General features: G+C 36.3%; 1 protein-coding gene across 1 annotated transcript in view; it reads right to left on the reverse strand.

Moving 5' to 3' along the window:
* Window positions 1–291: 291 nt before the first annotated feature.
* The window catches only part of LOC131351424 (zinc finger protein 418-like), a 50,201-nt gene continuing 25,542 nt past the window's right edge, over window positions 292–24,950 (reverse strand). Inside the window, exons 3-4 of the transcript XR_009204399.1 lie at window positions 7,616–7,769; window positions 292–6,650 (exon numbers count right to left, since the gene is read on the reverse strand). The gene's annotated coding sequence lies outside the window, so the exon portion shown is untranslated. The remainder of the gene's footprint in view (window positions 6,651–7,615; window positions 7,770–24,950) is intronic.

Below are 24,950 nucleotides of genomic sequence, written 5' to 3' on the forward strand. Positions count from 1 at the left end.
AAACATGTTCTGTATAAGCGTACACTAGAAAAGAATCAAATTCAAATTCAAATTTTATTTTATTTATTTAATACATACACAGTACGACATGCAGTGAAATGTTTTGTACGACTGTCCGGCATGTAAACATTTATAAAAAGTATGTGAAAAAAAGAGATCCATAAAAATAAAGATAAAAATAAAACTAGAGTATCTTAAAAGTATAAAAATAGAAAATAGAAAATAAAGTAAAAAATAAAATATACTATAAATAAATAAAAAATAAAATAAAAATATGAAAATATAGGTGTAAAGAAACGAAAATATAGGTGTACAAATATGAAAATATAGGTGTAAGTAGATATATATATATATATATATACTAAACAAAGTGGTATATACACATAAATGCAGACATGAACATGATGGGATGTATGTGTATATGGCATATATTGAGGTGATCCAGTGTTTATCATTAAAGTGTCCATGTGCTGGAATAAGTGTCAGTTTGTGCAAATGTGCGAGGTTGTGCAAGTGATGAAAAGCAGAGAGAGTCCTGGTATCTGTTTCAGGTTCTAGGTGTTTCCTGGTTCAGACTCCGAATGGCCTGCGGGAAGAAGCTCCCTTAATGCAACAGAGAAAAGAGTCCATTGTTGGGATGGCTGAGGTCCTTCACAATCTTCCTGGCCCTGATCTGGCACCGCTTGCTGTAGATGTCCTGTAGGTCAGGGAGCTCGGTGTAGATGGTACGTTCAGCTGAACGCACCACTCTCTGGAGGGCTTGCCTGTCCTGCATGGTGCTGTTCCCGAACCAGGAAGTGATGCTACCCGTCAGGACGCTCTCAATGGTGCAGATGTAAAAAAGTCTTTAGCACCTGAGAGGGAAGTTTAAAGTTCCTAAAGCGTCTCAGGTGGTATAGACGCTGCCGGGCCTTCTTCACCAGGGTGTTGGTATGACAGGACCAAGTCAAGTCCTGCTTGATGTGAACACCTAGGTACCGGAAGCTGTCCACTCTCTCCACTGGGGTTCCACTGATCGTGATCGGTTGGTATGACCACTCCTGCTTCGTACTGAAGTCCAATATTAACTCCTTAGTCTTGCTGATGTTCAGGAGTAGGTTGTTCACCTGGCACCAGCTCTCCAGGTTTTTAATCTCCTGTAGGTAGGCCATCTCGTCGTTGTTGGAGATCAGGCCCAATACAACAGTGTCATCAGCAAACTATAGAACACTGTTTTTCTGGTATTATATCCAGATCCTTATTCTCATAACTCAGTATTTCTGTTGTATTTAAATTCATTCAAGTCAATCTATAGAGAAATAAAGTCACAAGCAAGATTTAACAAAGAAGAAATTGTTATTCATTTGAGTTTTGTAGAAAAGAAAGCAGATTTAAGCTCATGGAAAATCATATAAATCCAAACCATTTATAGAACAAAATGTCCTATCCAAACATCCAATGAAGCCCTGTCTAACAGATCTGCCAAAGATGAACTTGATCATTAAAGAAAATTAGCAGAATTTGCATGCACTCCATTTACAATTTCAATTTGACCATATGCAATGTCGATGAACAAGAGCTATTGCAATTAACGCTAATTATGCAGCAGCTGAATGTACGGCTGTAGATTTGGTCTGGCAAAACAGACATTAACTGGATTCCATTTAGCAGAACACAATTTATGCATTGTTTATGGATATGAATGATTTCTGTGGTGCTCATGCTGCTGCTCGTAATTCTACAGAGACCGTTTAATCGGATTCAATTAGCCCCTGATCGCTGGATGCAGCGTGTGTTGGACTTTCTGAGTCACTGCAACACTTCACTTCCTGTTGGAAAATTGATGTCCTCACTTTAGTGCTGTTTTCTACTCAGCATGTCGTTCATCACAGAAATGAGCACTGAGGTCTATTACCTTCTCTGAGTTTTTTTTTTTATAACCTGCTGTTTAGTGGGTGATTCAGCATATACTCACAGATTTGGGGCTTGTGTGTGTGATTCTGATATTGTGATAAAGCTTTAATTGACTCATAACATGTTAATGCAAATCCTTCTTCGTAATACGTCTCATGCTCTTAGAGCTGTTTCATGCTACATTCACACATAAGCAACTTGCAGCAGAGATCATTCATTTTCATGAATAAGAGAAAGCGAACACTGGCGACTAGATATGGGTGTGTCCGGCCACGTGACCGAGCTGAGAAAAGTTAAGAGTGAAGACAGAAGAGGTCATGTGATCCATGGCAACCGTCACACATTGTTTCTCCTTCAACTCTCAATCTCAATCTCAATCTCCCTCCAGAATGTTGTATTTTAGTGGCAAGGGTTACCATAGCAACCACATCTCCTGGCGACTTTATAGTGCAGCACTTTATTAGAAACACTCATACCACTGGTCATTCATGCAGTTATTCAGTCAACCAATCAGGTAGCAGCTGCACAGTGCATAAAATTGTGCAGATACAGGTCACAAGATTTGCTTAATGTTCACATCAAGCATGAGGATGGAAATAAAGTTTGATCATGGCATGCCATGGGATTTTCAAGCACAAAGTTAATACAGAATGGTGCAAAAAACAAAAAACATCCAGTGTGTGTCGTAAAACACCAATTTAAGATGATAGGACGGCTGCTGTAATTCAAATAAGCACACAGAGAGACAATACTGTAATGAAAAATTAATCAATGCCTTCTGTCCAATTGGAACCGGGAATCTGAACCAACTGCGGTACAGTATATAAATGCATAAAACCTGCTATGCTGCAAATGCCTTCATGGGAAATTGGGAAATTTTGTTCTGTTTGTTCCTACATGTTGGTTAAAATAAGGGAGGTGATTTGTTGGTATCCAAACAGAAAAGCTTGGCTTAATTTATCACTGCCAGTGCCAGAAAGCCTGCTTCATAAATAACACTTTACATAATAATGTGTGGAGATAAAAGCAAGGATGAGGAACAATATTCGTGCTCTCTAAAAAAAAAAAAATATGCGGAAAAACATGTCCTTCGTGTAATTCCTCATACATGACATGAAACAGGGCTAATTTTGAGCAGGACATCTTTTCTTGAAGGATTTACTACCCAAGTATCAGTCTTATCGGGATATTCTATTTGGTAAATCTATAATCTTCATTTAATCTATAATCCCTCTCTGTCAAGATAATTTAATGTAATGAATAGATACATCATGCAAACTGATTGCATATATTGTCATGATAGGGAGGTGAAGGATAATGCAAGTACATTGTGAACAAACAACCATGAAGCACAGATACAAGGCAAAAAATCAAAGACTTTGGGCAATACTGTGGCACACAACACAACGTATGAACATTACAACATGAACAAATTTTTCACCTTGAGACCTTCAGATTTAAGTATGGTGGTAATTAGGGGTACCAGAGAACAGGTGTGAGTGATGATGTGATTGCTAGGGCTGATGGGTAATGTAGTCCAGGATTAATGACAGGTATATGTGTGATGTTGGATATGTTGTAGAATAAATATCACAGTCTGTAATTGAACAAAGTGGATTTTCTCTAAGTAGACCTCCTTCTCATTTGTAGATTATTACAGTAATAACACAGTGAGCAGTTCAGCCTCTGGATGACCTTCTGTCCCATTTTCTCTGAATGCAGGGAGTCTAGAACTATAAATGCTAATGATTCTACCAGGTTATTTAATTATTTCGCTCTTTTTTGTTGTGGTTGCACATTTCCACCATGCTGAAAATGTCCATGCTGGAGGAGAGCAGGAAGAAGCTGGAGCTGCAAGAAAAAAAAAAAAAAGTTCTCTGGGTTCTATATAGAAACCTGGGGTTCTGTATGTGGCCAAGAGATCAATTTCCATCTTCCAAAATTGGTTCGATGTAGATCCTTTTATATTAAAATGGTTCTATAATTCAAAGAGTGTGTATGGTGGAATAGGGTGCCATTATTTTTTGGAGCAATATAGTCAGAAATGGAATTAACATGAAGATAAAAATATATTTAAAAAAAAATATTTAAAAAAATATTTAATGAAATAAGTGACAATAAGGAAATTTATGGAAATAAGTAACATCTACAATAAACACAAAATGAGCTTAACTGAGAAAATAAATAATTGAAATATGGAATATAGTCAAAAGCATATGAAATACAGTGATATACTGATATGAACGAATAAGTATGTACATAATATTGTTATATACTGTTATAAAGTACAATGTAGATAACACTACAAGATACACTACAAAAAAAAAAGGATATTTGTGTTAGACTGATTTAAAATATGTGTGTTGGTTGATATTTGCTGTACTGTACACACTCCAAGAATGTTTTATCCTGGTCCGGGTCATCACGAATCTGCAGGGTGTGAAGCAGGATGAGATGCAAGTCCATCAAAGAGAGGTAGTGGGGCAGTTTACCTAGTGGGTGGTCCACCTAGTGGTATGTTTTATGGTGGTTGGAGGAAACCAGAGAAACTGTACGAAGAGAGAACAAGTGAGTGAAACTCCACACAGACAGTAATTCAGCTCCGGTATTAATCCTGGGACCCTGAAGCTGTGAGGCAGAAACGCTACCCTCTGAGCCACTGGAACACATCGGGATTTTACCCCTTAACAAATTTACTTTTCATTCATTTGTTGTTGCTAGAAACCTTTCTCTATGTGATAGCATGGAGTCACCAACACACACACACGCAAACACAATCACAGCAGGTAGAACATCTTGACTGCAGGCTGTAACACACACCACCTGTGGAGAGCCGCAGGAAATCCCATGGCCTGGAAATAAACACCACACACCAGCCATTGAATTTCTATATGTGATTTATTTCCTGATGTTTCCCCACGTTTTCTATCCTGCTGTTCCCACGGCTGCATCTCTCTCTCTCTCTCTCTCTCTCTCTCTGTCTCTCTCTCTCTCTGTCTCTCTCTGTCTCTCTCTCCCTGTCACACACACATACAGAACTGTTGATTCACACTGTGGACCATTTTTATACACACACGCAGAACTGTTGATTCATGCTGTGAGCCATTTTTACACACACACACACACACACACACACACACACACACACACACACACACACACACTGGTGAGTCAGGTGGCTGTTTTTGCATCAACACACAGATGAGAGAAGAGCTGTTCTGAGTAGGTTAAATCATTTGATCCCATCCTGATGTTCTCTGCTATTTTTGTATCGTAAAGAAGAGGAAACGTAGCTATACGTTATACCAGACATGCAGTTACAGGAAAATAATCAGCAAAGAAAAGCATAGTTACTCTTGCCAGCCTGAGGTTGATTATTTTCTGACATCAGCATGTCTTGAAGTGTTTAATTCCTCTTCTACCACAGCAGTATGCATTTGTTTTATTTTTATTTTATTTATTTATGAAATAATTACATACATTTTTGATGTCGTCTCAGGGAGTTTTTCCTTCCTTTGGCTTGCTCATTAGGAATAAAATGTTTATTAATAATTTTGTAATTCATATTCTGAATTTTTATATTGTTAAAAGTGCCATTCAAAAAGTTGAATCGAACTTTTTTATCCATTTATAGTTACATTTTAATATTACACAATAATAATTTAATAATTTAAAAATTCCTTTATACTACAGCAGCTGCAATCAAGTCACTCTCTAGACTCTCTTTCCAGAAAAATTGTTGTGTATAAAAGTCTTTTTTTAACACTCTATTTCAATGGATGCTAAATAAATCTCTGCATAAAAAAAATCTGTGGAGGATCAATCATACAAGTCCCTGTGTAAACGGTTACTATAGAAACAATAAAGCATGAGAATGATGGCATTAACCAGAACATTCTGACCAATCAGAATGCAGAATTCATCAGCACTGTAGAATAATTTATTATGTATTAATGAAAACGCATTAGAATGGGTCACTTAGACTTACATTGAATGTCACTCAGTGTACACTTGAAAAAATAGGGAACCTAGAGAACCTTGGGGTTCTGAATTTGGCCAATGGAACCTATAGTGCTAGAACCCCCGAGGAGCAATGTACCCTTTATTTCAAAATGGTTCTATAACTCAAAGTGTGTGTAAGGCGACTTAAGGTGGCATTACTTTTTAGAGTTGTATCTCTATGTATATAGAGATATGTGTTCTGTGTAGAATCTTTCTTGGTTCTATATAGAACCATTTTGTTTCAGAGTGTACTTTCTACCAGTCTGAGAACCACTCAATACCAACTATTCATAGAAGCTCTTCTCAGTCCTGACACTGTTGGTTTATTGTTTAATGAAAAACATTTGTGGCTTAAAATTGTTCTACTTTTCAAAATAAATTCATAATTTTAGAAAGAAAGCAATGTCACCATCAGTTCATTCATTTAAAGAAAATCATATTTAGTTTTTTGTGACTCCACAGGGTCCAGTGAATTTTGAAGTCACAGATAAAATGAAAAACTTTAATTTTTTTGACGTTTGGGTTAAGATTTTGGCAGTTTGTTTAATAATTAGCAAAATTATCAAGGAATTAATTAAGGAATTATGCTCGGATCCCTACAGAGGCTCACAGCTGGCAAAAGCTCATATCATTACAGCACATCAGAAATCATTGGAGCAAAAGGACAAAGAGTGTAATGATGATGATGATGATGATGATGATGATGATGGCCATCTCTAATGGTGTCACTCATGGCAGGCTGTAATTTAAGCTTCCTGGGAATAAGGGCAGAAAGAAGAGCAGGTAGCTCTAGTATGAAGGGCCGCTGCTGATCCATGTCATTGACTATAACATTCGCTCAATATATTTCTTTATGGTCTCTTTCTGTGTGCCAATTAGTAATTATACTCATTTACACCCAGCTTCTGTAACAGGTCAAGAATGAGATCTTTATTTCTAATTATTATAATTTCATTTTGTATAATGTGCCGTCATCATATTTTATCATTATGTTAATGTTAGAATTTTTATTATGTATCATATCAATTCTTATCTTCTTTTTTTTTCCCACTGAACTTTCCTACTGGGAATAGGAGGACAACTGAAGAAAACCCAATGATTAGAAAGGAAAAAAAAAGCTGAATATTGCTCCTCTTCTTGTATTCAGATGTTCTACTCTTTTTCATATCAGAGATTTTTAAAGCAAGAGTTGTTTCAGTATATTTCTTCACATCAACCAGTTAACTGTTGCAGAAAGAAAACCTGCTTCTCTCCAGATTACTGCGTGTCACATTCAGACCAATCTGTGAATATTTTTCCAGCAATTTGCATCTCTAATCATGTGGCATGATTATCATTTGTAATTTATCCACTCCTCATTACATCTCATGTCATTTTTTTTTTCCTAATTAGCCACGAAAACCCATAATCTAACAAATCTACTGCGGTAAACTGGCTATTAAAATGGCACATCAGATTTTTACTTACACTGAAGTTTCAAATATGAGATGGATATAGATATTACTTTTACTTATTTACACTGTAAATTTTAAATAATTTGTGGAAAATTGCACCTTGCTCTTCCATAATGTTGCCGTCCTTCCATGCCTCCCTCCTCAAGCCCCCTTATGTTCCTCTATCTGCTAATAACCCCCCTCCACCATTAGACATTAATGGAACACCAGTATATATCGTCTGTTCAGTCCTAGACTCAACATGAAGAATGGGGCAGCTCCAATACCTTGTGGCCTGAGAGCGGTATGGTCCAGATGAAAGCTGCTGGGTAGATGTCCCTCAATAAAGAATTTCACAGATCCCGCCCCGACCAGCACCCAGACCCCGGGGGCAGCCCTGTAGAAGGAGAACACCTGGAGGTGTTCCTAGGAAAAGGGACTCTGCAATGGTAATTTACACTGTAAATTTGAAATAATTAGCAGTGAAATTTCATAATAATTACAATGTATGTTAATATAATACCATCTGCAATATCACATCATGCAATATGTTCTTAGTTCCATAGCATCTTTTCTGTTCTTTTGAAAAAATGTTTTTATATAGAGAGAATATTTCATTTATTTTTCATTTGTATTTTTGAATACATTTTATACTTTTGAATACACTTGTATGTATTTATTATTTAATTTATTTTTCATTTTTATTTATTTCTCTTGTTATCTGAAGCAGTCTGTGGCAAACGAATTTCCTTTGGGATAAATAAAGTTTTATCTAATCTTATTTTACATATGTTTACAAACATCGATTAATACTAAAGCCACTTTTTCAAAACTCTTCATACAATCTCCTTTAACAACATGATTCTTGGCCAATCAGTTCATCTCATCTCCAAAAAATGATCAAACTACCAAAACACTTCATACATGTCTCAAAATTCTCTATTTGTAGCACTTGCAACATACTAACCTAAAAAAAAATAAAAAATAAAAATGAGGAGCATTACTCATGATGATTTGAGTCATGATTACTCATGACTCAAATGATGAACATTTGAGTTCTTTGAATTTTGAATCATTTTTCAGTATTTCATTATAGAATAAGAAGAACACCTTTTCACTATTGACTGTGCTAAATTATTTGAAGAAATAAATAATATCCTTCAATTTACTTCAATATCCTTATTTATTTATTTATTTTATTTATTTATTTACAGAAATGTATCTCTCTCTGCCCCTCAGCTTTTCACTTTTCACCCACCAATCAACCTGTTCTCCTTCATCCAGGTTACCAAAAGAAAAAAATTGATGATGATGAATACAAGACTAAAAGCAGTACACATTCAGTAAAAGGAGTATACATTCAGTTGAAATTTCAATTAGCTGTTTTGGAAATGATTATTAATTCATTTAATTGTAAATATTCTGCTAAGATTTTGTAGTTATTTCAATATGGTTATTGCAGAATTACACATAATTTGCTTCTATTTTTTGCCATTGGCGTTTTGCTCATTAGGGATAATTTCAGATTAGATATTCTGAATGTATTTTCCTAAAGCTGCTTTGTGACAATGTCCTATACGCTATATAAATAAAATTTAAATAAAAGCTTCTTCATTCACTAAGCTTTTATTCAAGTAGTGCCACTTCTAACATTACAAGGAACCATTTACAGCTCACTATAAACCTAACACTAAAATACATACATAAATTAAACAAAGACCTGTGAACAGCCACAAATAGCTGTTTCAAGTTGGGTAAGTTTAAGTTAAAACTTCGTTCTCTTTCCATGCTTTATAGCCTAACATGACTGGTCTATTTATCATATACAATTGCCTACAAATTGCTTAGTTAGCATAAAGATAGACTTGTTCACTAACTGCTGAGCTAAAGAGCAACATATAATAACACAGCTTTCCCTTGACTCTTAACCTGACTGAGACATTTCTAATAGAGTATAAAATATACAGTATTTACTCAGTGTTTTACACAATAAACTACAGATTAAAAATGTAAGTAACTCAAAGTCATGCACAGATTGCTGAGTGTGTATCGGTGAGAGCTGGTGGGAAGCGTTAAAGAAGTCACAGGGTATCAGATTGGGCTTTATGATATCTCTTTGGCTTTGCACAGCATGTGTCTGGGGATTTATCATATAAGTGACTGTCCTGTGGCTGATGTTTACGATCTTCTTCAGTTCACCATCAGGGGACAAAGATGCTCTGATCTCAGATGGTACTCTAATGGTGTAATAAGTCATAGTTTCCGATAGATAGATAGATAGATAGATAGAGAGAGAGAGAGAGAGAGAGAGAGAGAGAGAGAGAGAGAGAGAGAGAGAGAGATAGATAGATAGATAGATAGATAGATAGATAGATAGATAGATAGATAGATAGATAGATAATTAACATATTATTATTATTATTATTAAATCAGAAACATCATGATGAGGAATTACATAAAAAGACAGACAGACTAGTTAGTTAGTTAAATACAAGAGTGTCCTGGCCAAGATAGATAGATGATAGCACTAGCTAGATAGATAGATAGATAGATAGACGGACGGGCAGATGGATGGATGGATGGATGGATAGAACAATAATTAACATATTATTATTATTATTATTATTATTATTATTAAATCAGAAACATCATGATGAGGAATTACATAAAAAGACAGACAGACTAGTTAGTTAGTTAAATACAAGAGTGTCCTGGCCAAGATAGATAGATGATAGCACTAGCTAGATAGATAGATAGATAGACGGACGGACGGGCAGATGGATGGACGGACGGGCAGATGGATGGATGGATGGATGGATGAATAGATAGATAGATAGATAGATAGATAGATAGATAGATAGATAGATAGATAGATAGATAGATAGATAGATAGATAGATAGATAGATAGATAGATAGATAGATAGATAGATAGATAGATAGATAGATAGATAGATAGATAGATAGATAGATAGATAGATGTTTTTTATCCTGAAGATAATTGCAAGGGCTGTTTGCTAAGATCATACAGAAACATAGAGGAAAAAATACAAAACAGAGAAAAGAAACTTTTTATTTTATTTTATTATAACTTGCTATTATTGCATGTTAAAGGTGTACTGTACAAATACACTACAGAACTTTTGCTAACAAATCTTCCAGCACATGTAAACATTTCTGTGTTCAGTACTCAGTTTCTCACTACTCCAACTGAACAGCATCTAGGATCCAATGCCTAGTTGGAAGCTTTCTAATAATTAGGATGTACTTTACTGCTTTCTGCTCTTCAGCTCGCACTGCTGAAAGCATTCAGCACAAAGACACCTGCTGTATGTAACACTCAAGCCCAATAACACAGTAAAGTGCTACTAAGATAGTTAGTTATCTTGTTTGAAGAAGCTTTTTAGCAGCAAACTGATTCACTTTCTCTTTCTTATTGAGTCCATTGAGCAGAAAAAGCTCAAATAGATTTTGTACTTTTCAATATAAGTAAATTTGTTGATTGCAGTTGTTTAACATTGCAAATAAACAAGAAAAAAACTTCTTTGTTTCTTCTTCTGGTGTTCTTTAGCAGTGTTCGTCAGTGAATAAATAAAGAAAATATATAATACAATAAATGTGACAAATGAATAAAATAAAATAAAATAAAATAAAATAAAATAAAATAAATACAATTCATTAACTACAATAATTAATTTAAAAACTAACATATAAAGACATAAAAATATCCAAAAAAAAAACTAAAATAAATGTTATTTTTTTCTGATTAAATGTGTCTTACACTTTGACTTATTCTCATTTTCTTTTATCATGTTAAATTAAAAGGTCTGATACTGATGCATAACAGTGAACATGATTTGTACACTTTCTCATCAGTGACCCGCTGGTGTATGTCAATAGAACAATGTCAAATACTCCCCTTAATATCAGGATGTGTGAGATGCTGTGAACACAGGAGAAACCTGGTCCTGGTTAAAGTGAGTGATAACTTCATTCTAACTCCATTCTCATCTTCTGAGCTGTGAGGCAGTTTAGCACCAAGAGAACTTTCTTCAGTTCTCCAGAGACAGAAATGTTCCTCACAGGGGATTTCATTTCCCTCTAGTCTGATGTTCGCACTGAAATCCAGGACAGAGACTACAGTCCTATATTTTTACTTAGACATGAAATGATAAATTAGTTGTGCTCACTGTATAATTCTAAAACTGTATAAAGCCATTTATATTTAAAGATTTATTCATAGAAAATCAAAGTCACCCATGTGCACGTTTGGTTACATTATACACCCGAGAATTGATGTCTCTGGAGCTGATAGACCTGACCTAGACATAGATCAGTTCCCATCCTGACCCTCTCTCACTCTACAGTGGTGGTTAATATTAAGATCATATGAAAATAAACAGATTTAAAAATCTGTAGTTTTTACTTAGCCTATTAGGGGCAATATTTTCAGGTTTTGTTTTTTGTTCCACACAAATCTTCAAAGTAAATGTTTACATCAAACCCATTTCTGCTCTATAAAATGTAGCTTGTGCTTATTCGTGTGCATCTAAAATTTGAAGGTGTTATCTTCAACCACTAAAATTCTGTGTAAGGTTATCCAGAGGGAAAAACACACATCTCACCCTGAAAGCCAACATTGTCCTGATTTATTTTTTTCATCAGACTCACAGCCAGAACATCATTCATTTGTTTACGCTGATTAAAAAATGTTTTAGTCTGCCTGCAGAATAGAACCCCAGTGTACAGGTAAAAAGGGTTAAATCACTTTATTAAATTCAATCACCTCAACATCAGTTCTGGACACTCCACTGCACATGTTCCTACTACCACCAACACACCTGATCTGACTTCATGAGCTGAGAATCTGCTCAAAAAAATGTATAAGTTACTACCTTCTGAGACCTCATCCTAGTACTTAGTAGAAGCAAGCATGGGACTATTTGAGTATGGGTATCTGTCTCCTACTCATTTTTGTATTTTCTTGACTCCAGGTGCAAGTGTAGAAACTTCACACTTTAACATAAGCCCTATTTGAAACGGATTAGTTTTACATGAGAAGACAGGGTAAGAGTAACATCTACATTTTAGTGCCATCCACATCAGAAATCAGTGATGTCAATAATTAAATAGAAATGTAGAAATAAAACAGTACATATATATATCCAGTGCACCAGAATGCACTTTTCTCTTTGCTCTCTGAAAGCAATAATTACTGGCTGATTTTCAATAGGATTTAGGTGCGTTATTGAGCAATTGAGTAAGCTACTGAGTGAGCATGTAATCTGCTAATGATCAAGCGCATCCTAGACTAACTTTGACTTTTACAAAATGTTATAATTACAGTTAAATATATGCATTAAATATATGAGAATTAGTCTTCTGGAAATTATGACCAATTATTAAACTGGCGCATGATGTGAAATCTAGCTCAAACAGTATGAAAAAGGCAACTTCACCCAACTAAATAAGTAAATGGAAATAATTCCAACCATAGCGCAACGACTTTTCAGATGGTGAGAGAAAGAGAGGCTTATTCTTTGTTCATGTCCTCCTGTGAAGTTCGAATTGACAAGTCAGAAAGATGTAATTACGACATCAGGAGCATTCAAGTCACTTTGGTCAAAGGTACTCTTAATTAACTAGCCAGGTTTTTTTTTTTTTTTTTTAAGAAAATAAAGAACAAAGAAGGGTATTACATCAGGTATTTTTTGCCTTTTTAGGCTTTTAATCAATTTATGAAGTTACTGTGACCGATCATTACATATCATAATTGGATAATGCATAATTTAATATAATGTATAATTTCAATCACTTTAAACAAATTTACCATCAACCACAGATGTAGCATTCAAATTTTCAACTCGTAATTTCAACTATGTAGTGGCGTTCAACTCGTAAATACAAGCACATCCTGTAGGTGTCAGGTGTGCCACTTTAATTAGCTTATATTACACTGTTTATCCGCTATGCATCTTGGCACTACACAAAACTTATAATGCTGTCTCTGAACTACTGTATATTGCCTCCATAATCTATTCTGTGTAGATTGTACTATATAAACGTGCATATATCTACATAAATATATCCTGTTCAGCATGTTATATTCTTAACATGTCCTCACTACTCCACATTGCTTGTACATAAATATTGTGAACTTGCTTGCAGGGAGGGGAAAACTGAGAAAAGGCACAGAGTCAGGCATCCAGGGAAAAGTGGAAAAACAAAGTGGAAAGAAAAAGAAATCAGGAAAAAAGAAGAGATGTCACGTAGTGGAAGGTGCCGGTGAGGTAGTGTTGGTGGCTTCAGTGGAGCATGGGTGAAGTAGCCAGGTAGTGAGGCAGCAAGGCAGACTCCAGGAGCGTGGCTTTGGGCGTGTCGTCCTCTTCATGGCACAGACACATGATGTTAGGCACCACCGGTAACTCAACTCTTACCTCCCCTACTGCTGAGCCTGGCTTCCTCCAAGGGTCTTTGCCTGGGAGGGTAAGGAGTTAAGGAGCACTACTGATAGCCCGCTGGTTACTTCCAACCACTCTCAGGTGCGCTGTCCTTGGTGCTGAAATGCTGCTGTTTTTTCAGCACTGTCTTTTCAGAGGGGTGAGGATTGATTTTGTGTGTTTTTCTTGTGGTGGTGTGTGCACCACTGTCATACACCAATCAGCCATAACATGACCACCTGCCTAATATTGTGTTGGTCCCACCTTTTGCTGCCAAAACAGCCCTGACCCATCGAGGCATAGACTCCACTAAAACTCTGAAGGTGTGCTGTGATATCTGGCACCAAGATGTTAGCAGCAGATCCTTTAAGTCTTACTGGATACTTACAGGACTTAAAGGATACATTTGACAGATACTGATGATACTATGAGACATACCACCTACGTAAGCATTGTTGCAGACCATGTATACCCTTTCATGGAAATGGTGTTCACTTCAGCAGGATAATGCACCATGCCACAAAGCAAAAATGGTTCAGGAATGGTTTGATGAGCACAACAACCAGTTTGAGGTGTTGACTTGACCTCCAAATTACCCAGATCTCAATCCAATCCAGGATCTGTGGGATGTGCTGGACAAACAAGTCCGATCCATGGAGGCCCCACCACACAACTTACAGAACTTAAAGGATCTGCTGCTAACATCTTGGTGCCAGATACCAAACGCACACCTTCAGGGATCTAGTGGAGTCCATGCCTCGATGGGTCAGGGCTGTTTTGGAAGCAAAAGGGGAACCAACATGATATTAGGCAGGTCATAATGTTATGACTGATCAGTGTATATATGTATGCTTGGGGTTAGTTTTCAATATACCACTAAACACATTTGTGGTAAACCTTTTATGTGCCTTTCATTTCTGGTTCCATTGTAAAAGTATTCATCTTTTTAATCTTAAGGTATTTACTCTTTGAGGCCTAACCCTAAACTGGGTTGTAACAGTGCACCAGTACTACATTTTGTCACACATTTAGCTGCATCATATTTTATAAACAGTGTGTGTGTGTGTGTGTGTGTGTGTGTGTGTGTGTGTGTGTGTGAGAGAGAGAGAGAGATGAAGTTTTGTTCTTCAGTGCCATAAAATGGTTTGATTGTGCATTTTAGTCAGAACACCATCATTTCTCATCTGTCTCTGGGGTAATGTTTTAATGTTTGATATTAGCATATGATATATTTATAATGTAATATATCCCATGTGTCTCTAGAAATACCTGGTTAAATGATTTAGTTCTAAGAATTAAAATTTCATCCACACATCTCATCCAAACCATGACAAGAGTAGGTTTGATATGGCGGGAACAGCGGGTCCATATAATAGCAATTTAATTTAGTTGAGAACATGTGTGGAAATATCTTGCAAGGTGTGTGTGTGTGTTTGTGTGTGTGTTTGTGTGGGTTGAGGAGTACAGGTGATTTATCATCCTCCCAAGGTGGCCTGATTATATTTGCTTGGTGTTTCTAAGGAGTCGGATTGCAGAACAACGATCTGATGATAAATTAAGTGAGAAGAGTTGAGAAGAGAGAAAAGCGTGTGAGAGAGTGCAGAGCTCCTGTAATTAACACACACATTCACTGATTCACTTTACACAGCAGGATGATCTGAAGAACGTCTGACTTCATGCCAGACTCGCATTAGATAGGTTCATAAATCTTTTCTGTTGATTTTCTTAATGATGATGTTTCTCACAACTCGTTCACTTTATGGTCAGCTCTTCATCTGCAGAGTATTCCACAGAGGAGCTGTAACAGCATAGGTGTTATTTACTCTGTATGGTCAAAGTAATGGGATCTCTGAAGTCGGGAAATTGCTTTAATTACGTCCCACAGCACACATGCAAGTGGAATATTAAAATCTAAACTTCTCGATATAGAAATCAACCCACCTGTGAACTTGTCTCCTTAGAAAGCCATGCAATATAACTGTTGAAACTGCTAAAAGGTCTAGCTGTAAGTTAAGTTAAGTTAAGTTAAGTTAAGTTAAGTGAAAATTGTTCCCTGTGCATTTATCATGAACAAGAGGAACATTATTAGCTGATTTTTATACAAAAGCAATTTGCCAGTGCTAACATTTATTTATTTATTTTTATTTATTTATTTATTTTATTTCACTTCTTTCATTTTATACATTGTTGATAATTTCAACGTCCAAAAAATAAGTGTGTAGCAAACAGCTGTTCCTTCAGTCACAGCTCTATTCTTCTCTCACAAATTTCATGAGACAAAAATAAATATAGCTTTTCACGTTACAGAGAACCTATGAAATTCTCCATCCTAAAGATGTGAATGATTAAAGTAACAGATTTACCTCTAACTGTTACTGAGAGCTGACACTGGAGACTCCTTCAAGCGTGTCAGAATGAACACATTTAATATAAACCTGTAATTTGCAGCTGCACTTCTGTAAGTGTTGCTATTGCAGGAAATTAATCAACACCTTCTGACCAATCAGAATTGAGAATTCAACTGCGCTGATGTATAAATAGTAATACTATCATCGTCATTCCACTATACTGTTTCTCCATTACTTTTAGTATAATTAGTTTTTAATGTTTGGATGTAATATATGGTGTCCTTTCAGTTTCCATAGTAACCCTTGTATTTCATATGCAGGTGTATTGAGCAGAGTTAAGCTTGGGCTTGGCTGGAGAAAAGGTCATCTGTTTCGTTTTGTCTTTTTATTTTCTTCATCTAATGATCATTATCTGCTGTGATTTTATGTGGTCTTCTAATTTCATAGCAGATCAGATGAGCTGCTCATCCTGTGCCTTCCTTGACTCTGGTTTCTAATCTAGTCATGTGATGAGTGAACTGTTTTCATTTGAATTCATGATGACTCAGTGACAGTTTAATATTATAATATTAAAACATCAGTCATCGGGCACAGAGAAAGTCATTAAAATGTCATGACTGATAAGCAAGAATGAATGCTCTTGTCTGGTTTATGGTCCCTAAACATGATCAGTGCTTTTAAGTGAAGTGTTTTATGAGCCATGGTGCAGTGGACATTCCAGACAAGACGATTTGTTCCAAGACAAGTAGGGTATTACTGATGGATTTTACTAATCACGAGAGTGGCATTATTGATAGATTTTACCAATCACTGCTGGGGTATTACAGGTGGGTTTTACTAATCACAAGTGGGGCATTATTAATGGATTTTACTAATCACGAGTGTGGCATTATTGATGGATTTTACTAATCATGAGTGTGGCATTATTGATGGATTTTACTAATCATGAGTGAGGTATTACTGATGGATTTTACTAATCATGAGTGAGGTATTACTGATGGATTTTACTAATCATGAGTGAGGTATTACTGATGGATTTTACTAATCATGAGTGAGGTATTACTGATGGATTTTACTAATCATGAGTGAGGTATTACTGATGGATTTTACTAATCATGAGTGAGGTATTACTGATGGATTTTACTAATCATGAGTGAGGTATTACTGATGGATTTTACTAATCATGAGTGAGGTATTACTGATGGATTTTACTAATCATGGATGTGTGATTACTGATGGATTCTGCTAATCATGAGTGGGGTATTAATGATGGATTTTACTAATCACAGCTAAGGAATTACTGATGGATTTTACTAATTACGAATGATTTTACTAATCACGAATGGGGCATTATTGATGGATTTTACTAATCATGAGTGAGGTATTACTGATGGATTTTACTAATCATGAGTGAGGTATTACTGATGGATTTTACTAATCATGGGTATGTGATTACTGATGGATTTTACTAATCACAGGTGAGGTATTACTAATGGATTTTGCTAATCATGATTGGGGCATTATTAATGGATTTTACTAATCATGAGTGGGGTATTAATGATGGATTTTACTAATCACAGGTAAGGTGTTACTGATGGATTTTACTAATCCATCCACTAATCCATCCACTAATCCATCCACTAATCCATCCACGGGGGGGGCAGTGGTGGCTCAAGTGGTTAAGGCTCTGGGTCGTTGACCGGAAGATCAGGGGTTCAAGCCCCAGCACCGCCAAGTTGCCACTGTTGGGCCCTTGAGCAAGGCCCTTAACCCTCTCTGCTCCAGGGGCACCGTATCATGGCTGACCCTGCGCTCTGACCCCAACCTCCAAGGATGGGATATGCGAAGAAAGAATTTCACTGTGCTGTAATGTATATGTGACAAATAAAGGCTGTTTCATAATCACAGGTAAGGTATTACTGATAGATTTTACTAATCACAGGTAAGGTAATACTGATTTTACTAATCATGGGTGGGCATTACTGTTGGACTTTACTAATCATGGGTGAGGTATTACTGATGGATTTTACTAATCACAGGTGAGGTATTACTAATGGATTTTGCTAATCATGATTGGGGCATTATTAATGGATTTTACTAATCATGAGTGGGGTATTAATGATGGATTTTACTAATCACAGGTAAGGTGTTACTGATGGATTTTACTAATCACAGGTAAGGTGTTACTGATGGATTTTACTAATCACAGGTAAGGTATTACTGATAGATTTTACTAATCACAGGTAAGGTATTACTGATAGATTTTACTAATCATGGGTGGGCATTACTGTTGGACTTTACTAATCATGAGTGAGGTATTACTGATGGAATTATTATTAATCACGAGTGAGGTATTACTGATGGATTTTATGTCGTACATACATTCCTTTCTTTAACTCTGAATGTCATGACAAGTTTTGGATGCTGAACTCAAGTTTATAAATTTTCAAAAGTTAAAACTTCGTCTTGATGACTTGTGAGTTCAAACAAAGCTCATCTTCAAGTTGAGATGACTGACATTTTTAAGGCAGCAGGTGAACTATTTATATAAGTTTACATGAAATGTCTTACAGTGTAGTGATGACTGCATTGGATCCAGAGCTTATATCAGAAACAACTGGATACCAGTCCATCACAGGACACCATACAGAAATGTTTTTAGAGTAGCCAATTGTCAGGAGCTACTGGGACAGTTCCCTGCCAAACTCGCTGGCAGGCGATTCACCATAGCCTGCTTTTTTTATTTATTCCCCATGTGTGTTGTGCCACGCCCTTCCTATTGTTCTGCTTTCCTGCCATGTCACTTGTTCCCCATTTATCTGTCTTTGTCAGTCATTGTTTGTTGTTCATGTGGTTCGTTCAGACGCCGTTGTGTTTCCAGGTTCCCAAGGTAAATTTACGTTTTTGTTTCTCACGTTGTATTTGACCAGTGTTCTGTCGAAGTCTTGTTTTAGTTTTGTAAAAGCTCTGCTTTATTCACTTTATCCTGCATGTGGGTCTTATAAACTGCACATGGATGATGGTGACTACCACAGAGATCAGGTGGTGTTTCCTGAACTTTACAGCAATCCACCTACGAATATGTGTGTTTAGGAAGTAGGAGGAAACCAGAGAAACCCACACAAATAGAGGGAAAACATCCTGACCTCAAGAACATGGACCTGTGAGGTGGCTGTGCCACCATGCCTAGAGCTTCTATTCAATGTTTTATCTATGCAGAATGTTCTGCATTGTCTGTCATTTGAGATGAAATCAAAGGAAAAAAACCTTTCAGCATTGATGCTGCAGCCTCCTGCATGTGCTGTGATAAATGAATGGACTGGTTTGGGTCCTGCAGAGCTGCTAGAGCAAAAAAAACATGCAGGTCAGCCTCTGATTAAAAACATATCTCCTGACTGCTATTCAATACGGTTTAAACTTCAGAAGCAGCATGACATCAGCTGGTGGAGTGAAATCAAATATTGGCAGGAGAGTTTATGAAGGTCAGGGAGATACCAAACTCTCATATGATGCAGTTCCTTTGATGTGTAAGACACCGTTTCGAAAGTCGATTCGTTTTGCTTTTAGTGTTGATAAGAGAAAGGGACAAGGTTAAAGACACCATGACTAATTTATATGGCTTCACTGATAGCTGGTATTTGATTTAATGGTAATGAAAGAGTAAAGATATTCAGGTGAATGAAAGTAAAAGAGCGAAAGCAAGAGCCATAATACAAAGAGATCCTACTGCTGAGGAATATGAAAGCCAATACATATTCATAATCAGCTTTGCTGCAGCATTTTGCATATTTATACCCGTTCTCCCGAAACGATTTTTAAGAATATTCTGGACATAATAATTTCCTTCATAAAGATGCACCAGCTTTCCTTGCTGCCCTTTCATCCTTGCCATGATCTAGACCTCCTACTCACCTTAACCAAAAAAAAAAAAAAACTGTCAAGGTTCACATAAGATTTACTTTTCATGTTCCGGTATATATACAGACTCATTAGCTAGAGCAAATTTAGTTTAAGAGGATGAAAAAAGCGTAAAATTCAACACACCCGGATTTATAAGGGATAAATATACACTATGTCATCATCCTCTCAATAACCCCAGTGCAAGATATCGCTAAGCTCACCCACAGTGAGGTTTAATATTAGCTTGGAGTCAGCGTGTTGAAACAGCAATGATTTAATGTCCTCTGTGTGTTTTGATGAGAGCTGAGACTCTGAGACAGTTTCACACTCTTTCAGGACAAATCCATTAAAATGAATAAAGGATGCAGCATTTTTGTCTTGATTATGAGTTATTATGTGTTTATTTCCTTCGTGGGCATTGAAGGGGGGAGTCAGGAGTCTAACAATAATAATAATAAAAAGAAGAAGAATTCATTACTCCAGTCATCAGTGCTGCAGTACACAGACACACTCCAGGTTTAGGTTAACAGCAGGGAAAGTAATTTCTAAGTAATCTTAGCTTAAAATAGCGTAACAATCATGGCAGAGGTGTGGTCAAGCATTGGTTGTGGGTGGAGTGAGGAGGTGGGCAGGTGATTTGTGATGGCTGAAATATGTGTCTTATTACTGGCAGTTTATTTATGTGTGCTGTAGGGCTCTGTGCCTATGAGAGCTTTACACACAACACACACAAACACAACATACACACACATACAGAATGTGAATTTGAACCTAAATGGGATGACGGCAGTATGTTTTATGTTAGAATTTGCACTATAAAGTACTAACAAAACCCTGAAGCTCTTTTAAAAATCCACCCATCTTCCTACACACACACACACACACACACAAACAAACACACAGTGACTTACAATGATCACAAGGCAAGTACATGTGCTTAAAGGCAATGGTCAAGACACTACTTAAAAAACCTTTTACCTTAGAGGCGTGGGCTACATGCAGGTAATCTGAATTATCTGAATGAGGAGCATAGAAGCAGCTGCTTAACCCAACTCAGAATATGAGAAATTTTCCCTGCCAAAACATTACCATAGCTTTTAAATTTAAATCTCAATTTTTAACATATCTAATTCCTAACTCTGTAGTATAGATCTGAAACAAATGAATGATAAATTGTAACTGAAATGAAAACATTGCCGCTTAATGTGACATTTTTTCCTGCCATAAAATGTTTTGCCTGACCATGTTGAAATGAGAGTGAGATTTATAAATTGAGTTGACAGAAGTCTTGATGTTTATTGCGTATGCTGGTGTGAGATCAGAGCTGAGCTGGAGGCCAGACTTTCTCAGGTGAGTCTGGTGCTGGTGGGAAACTGCTTGGGCTGTGATAATGTGTGGTGCAAATGCACAAATGATTCGTTCAGCATCTCCACCCTCATTTGCATGTAGATCTTTTACATTTACTTGCATGAAATGCCAGCTGAGGATATTGAATGCGATTATTATCAACCAACCGCAGGGTCTGAACCAGCTCGGAAACATTTGCACTTGTTAACGTGGGTGCTGTATGAGGTGCTAATGCAGTTGCTGGCTGTGGTACAGCTCCTGTCACAATGGTGCTCTAGGTGAAGTGGTACTTAAACAAGAGCAACAGCATTAAAAAAAATATGTGTAGGAGTAGCAGCTTGAGCAGCAGTGTACCATGAACCAGGAGCTTTCTTTATACATTCCTGACATTCACTTTAATATCTCTCTCGTTTACCTCCAGGCCCAATTCATCCCTGGGGAAAAAGCAGCCATGAGAATTTATCTTGGTCCAGTAAACATGATGAACCTGTTGCTTCAGTGGTACTGTCTTTCCTTGCATTGATAAAAGAAATCATAACATTTTTCACATTCTTACACAACTACCATGAACAAAATAACACACATTTCTGTGGAGTAATATGCCTGGAGCCTAGGCACAAAACTGGCACATGGAGGGAAAACCAACACACAAAAACACAAATCAAACCTTACAAACCTTAGTAATGCTGTAGTCAAGCCCCAGGTTGTCAAGTCCAAGGCCAGTACTAGTTAAGACCGAGTCAAGAAAGAGTTTTAACAAAGTTAATACCAAGTCAGAATCAAGATCAAACTATACTTTCCATTTGACACACACCCTTATCCAGAGCAGCTGACAATTCATCTCATTTTATACAACTGAACAATTGAGGGTTAAGGACCTTGCTCAGGAGCCCAGCAGTGGTGGATCTGGAATTCAAACTCACAAACTTCCAATCACTAGTCCAGCACCTTAACCACTAAGCTATGACATCCCCTTAACCCCTGTCTCCCACTGATAATTGGTATCACTGTTAACACCTTCCAATAATTTTACTCTAACTGTAAAACATGATTAAGTTATCGTAACGTATTTTTTGTCTTTAACTCCATTTGTCATGACAAGTTTTAGATACTGAACTCAAGTTTTCAAAAATTAAAACGTAATGTCATAAATTTGTTATTTTCAAGCTGAGTTTAATCATCTTGAAATTTTTTACAGTGTACATGAACAATCATGCTCAAATACCTTACTTAATACCTAATTAGGAACTAATGATGTGTTAATACATGTACTAGTTACAAACTATCATAGCTAGTAACTACGATGTGAGTCTTATGAATTCATGCGTGAATAACGACTATTTCATATACACATTAAGACTTTTGTTAGATTATGTATTAATTAACACACACAGTCTCAAACAGTTGGAAACAATCTTATGGACTAATGGTTTAATATATTAAAAGATAATAGCGTCTGCTAAATGAATAAATAGTACTGTGTTAATTGCAACTTTGCCGGTAAAGGAGCACAGCCCCTAGTGCCCAGTTTTCACCCGGAGCCCTTACTAGTACTACAGAGGAAATGGAAGGGAAATGGATGGTGAAATGATTATTCATGGGTCTTTCTAGGTTTGATAAGGAGGATCTATGTAAATTATGAAAGTAATTTCTGCACAATCCAGTGATGTTTGTGTACGCAACTGCCTATGGCAGATTATATAAAGAATTTGAAATTATGTAAGTTTAATTCATATTCCTGCTTATAGAGCATGTCTGCTTTTGTTTAGTCTATCTGTTAATTAATACATTAACTAAAAACATGTACTGACATACCTGTCATTATTCATGCATGAACCCACAAGACTCGTTTTTAGTTAAGGTTAACTCATTACTCTGTGATTAGTACATGCCTTACCTCATCATTAGTTCAGAATTAGGTAAGTATTCATTCAGGTATTAGTGCATGATTATTCATATTCTGTTACAGCTTCATTTACGCTTTCTAGAAGAAAATAGATATTTCTTGTCAAACTTTGTGCATGTGGAAAGAAAAAACAACATGGCCATTATTTTTACAAACTCTCAGTCTAGACCAAATCCATATTTAGTTACTAAAATAAATCCAAGTCCAAGTACTTATGCCAATTTTCAGAGACAAGTCCAAATCAATACAGACAAATGGCTTGAGTACAAGAATGGAAACAAATCTTACAGCTCAACTATTTTGCAACCTACCTACCTTTAATCTACCACATCAGAGTGCAAAATGAAGCTAATGCTCTTCACACAGACACTACTCTTTCTCTCAGACTTTTACATTTGCAGGAACAAAACAGTAAATCATGTATATTCTAGGCAGAAAGAATGCCAGTAAACGAAGCACTACATTAATCAGCAGTGTTACTTTGTACTCTATTGCTGCCAACTTATTTTATTGTGTCTATTTAAAAAAAATCACGATACCAGCAAAACAAAGGCATGAGTTTAGAAAAATAATATAAATTTTTATCGTGAGTCACAACATTTTTTAAACTCATACGTATCATATATAAATGAGAAATTACATGCATTTGTTTGAAAATTTCTAGATTTATAACCAACAATATTTTAAGTATGGGCTAAGGTTTTTTGTTTTTGGTTTTTTTTTGTCTTGCACATCTGATGCCTGAAAATGATGGGCTCTCTTTTCCACCCTTCTATTTACCGGTATTTATTCCGCCCATGTCACCTCTTCTGCACTCATTTCTCTCTGCACTCTGTAAATACTATCTGCATTCATATGATTACCCATAATTTCAAAATTGTCATATTCATAATTATTATGCTCGCTTGCTTACATTTCTGTCTTGAACTGCAGTCATTTCCAGCCATTTCCCGGCTCTAATGACTGTGTTTACATTCTGCTTTGATCTGCTCGGTTAGGATGGAGCTGCCATTTTGTATTTCCTCCTATCTGTTCCACCATGACAACAAGCCATAACTGACTGCTAATGAAATGCATAATAGCATCACATTTGCTCAACAGACTGAGTCAAAGACATCAAAACCATACATTCAGTTAGCAGTTACAGTCCACCATTAGCACCAATTACCAAAACCACACAGCTAGACAATGAGCATGTATCTAATGTTTGTTGTTAGAACATCTCTCAGTCCATCTGAAAGGCTTTTGACAAAACTCCAAATAATTCAATAAACTCCTCCCGTAACTAAATCTTTAATATTTTTTTTGGCTCATGTATATCTATTCCTGGTACAAATCAAAACCTCATAGTGACCACCCTCTTTTCCACTTCAAACATGAGCTCCAGACTAGTAAGTATCTCCACATCTGCCTCAGGTCTACTTCAGAGGAAGTAGAAAGAAGATCACACTCACAAGAGTGTTTACAACACAGACTCATAACAAACTACATCTTTAAATTCCTCTAAAATAATGGAATTATGATTGTAAACCAAACAATCCAGACAAAATACATTTATATGTAATCTAATTAACATTTAATAAGCAAAATCATATGTGTATTTTATACAGTTTGGATAAAACTGGCAAATTTGAAAGTGCTGGAAAATTTGATCTGCTTTCATTGGCATGAAGCGAACAGACC

The sequence above is a fragment of the Hemibagrus wyckioides genome, linkage group LG03 (assembly GCF_019097595.1).
Source record: "Hemibagrus wyckioides isolate EC202008001 linkage group LG03, SWU_Hwy_1.0, whole genome shotgun sequence".
Lineage (NCBI taxonomy): Eukaryota > Metazoa > Chordata > Actinopteri > Siluriformes > Bagridae > Hemibagrus > Hemibagrus wyckioides.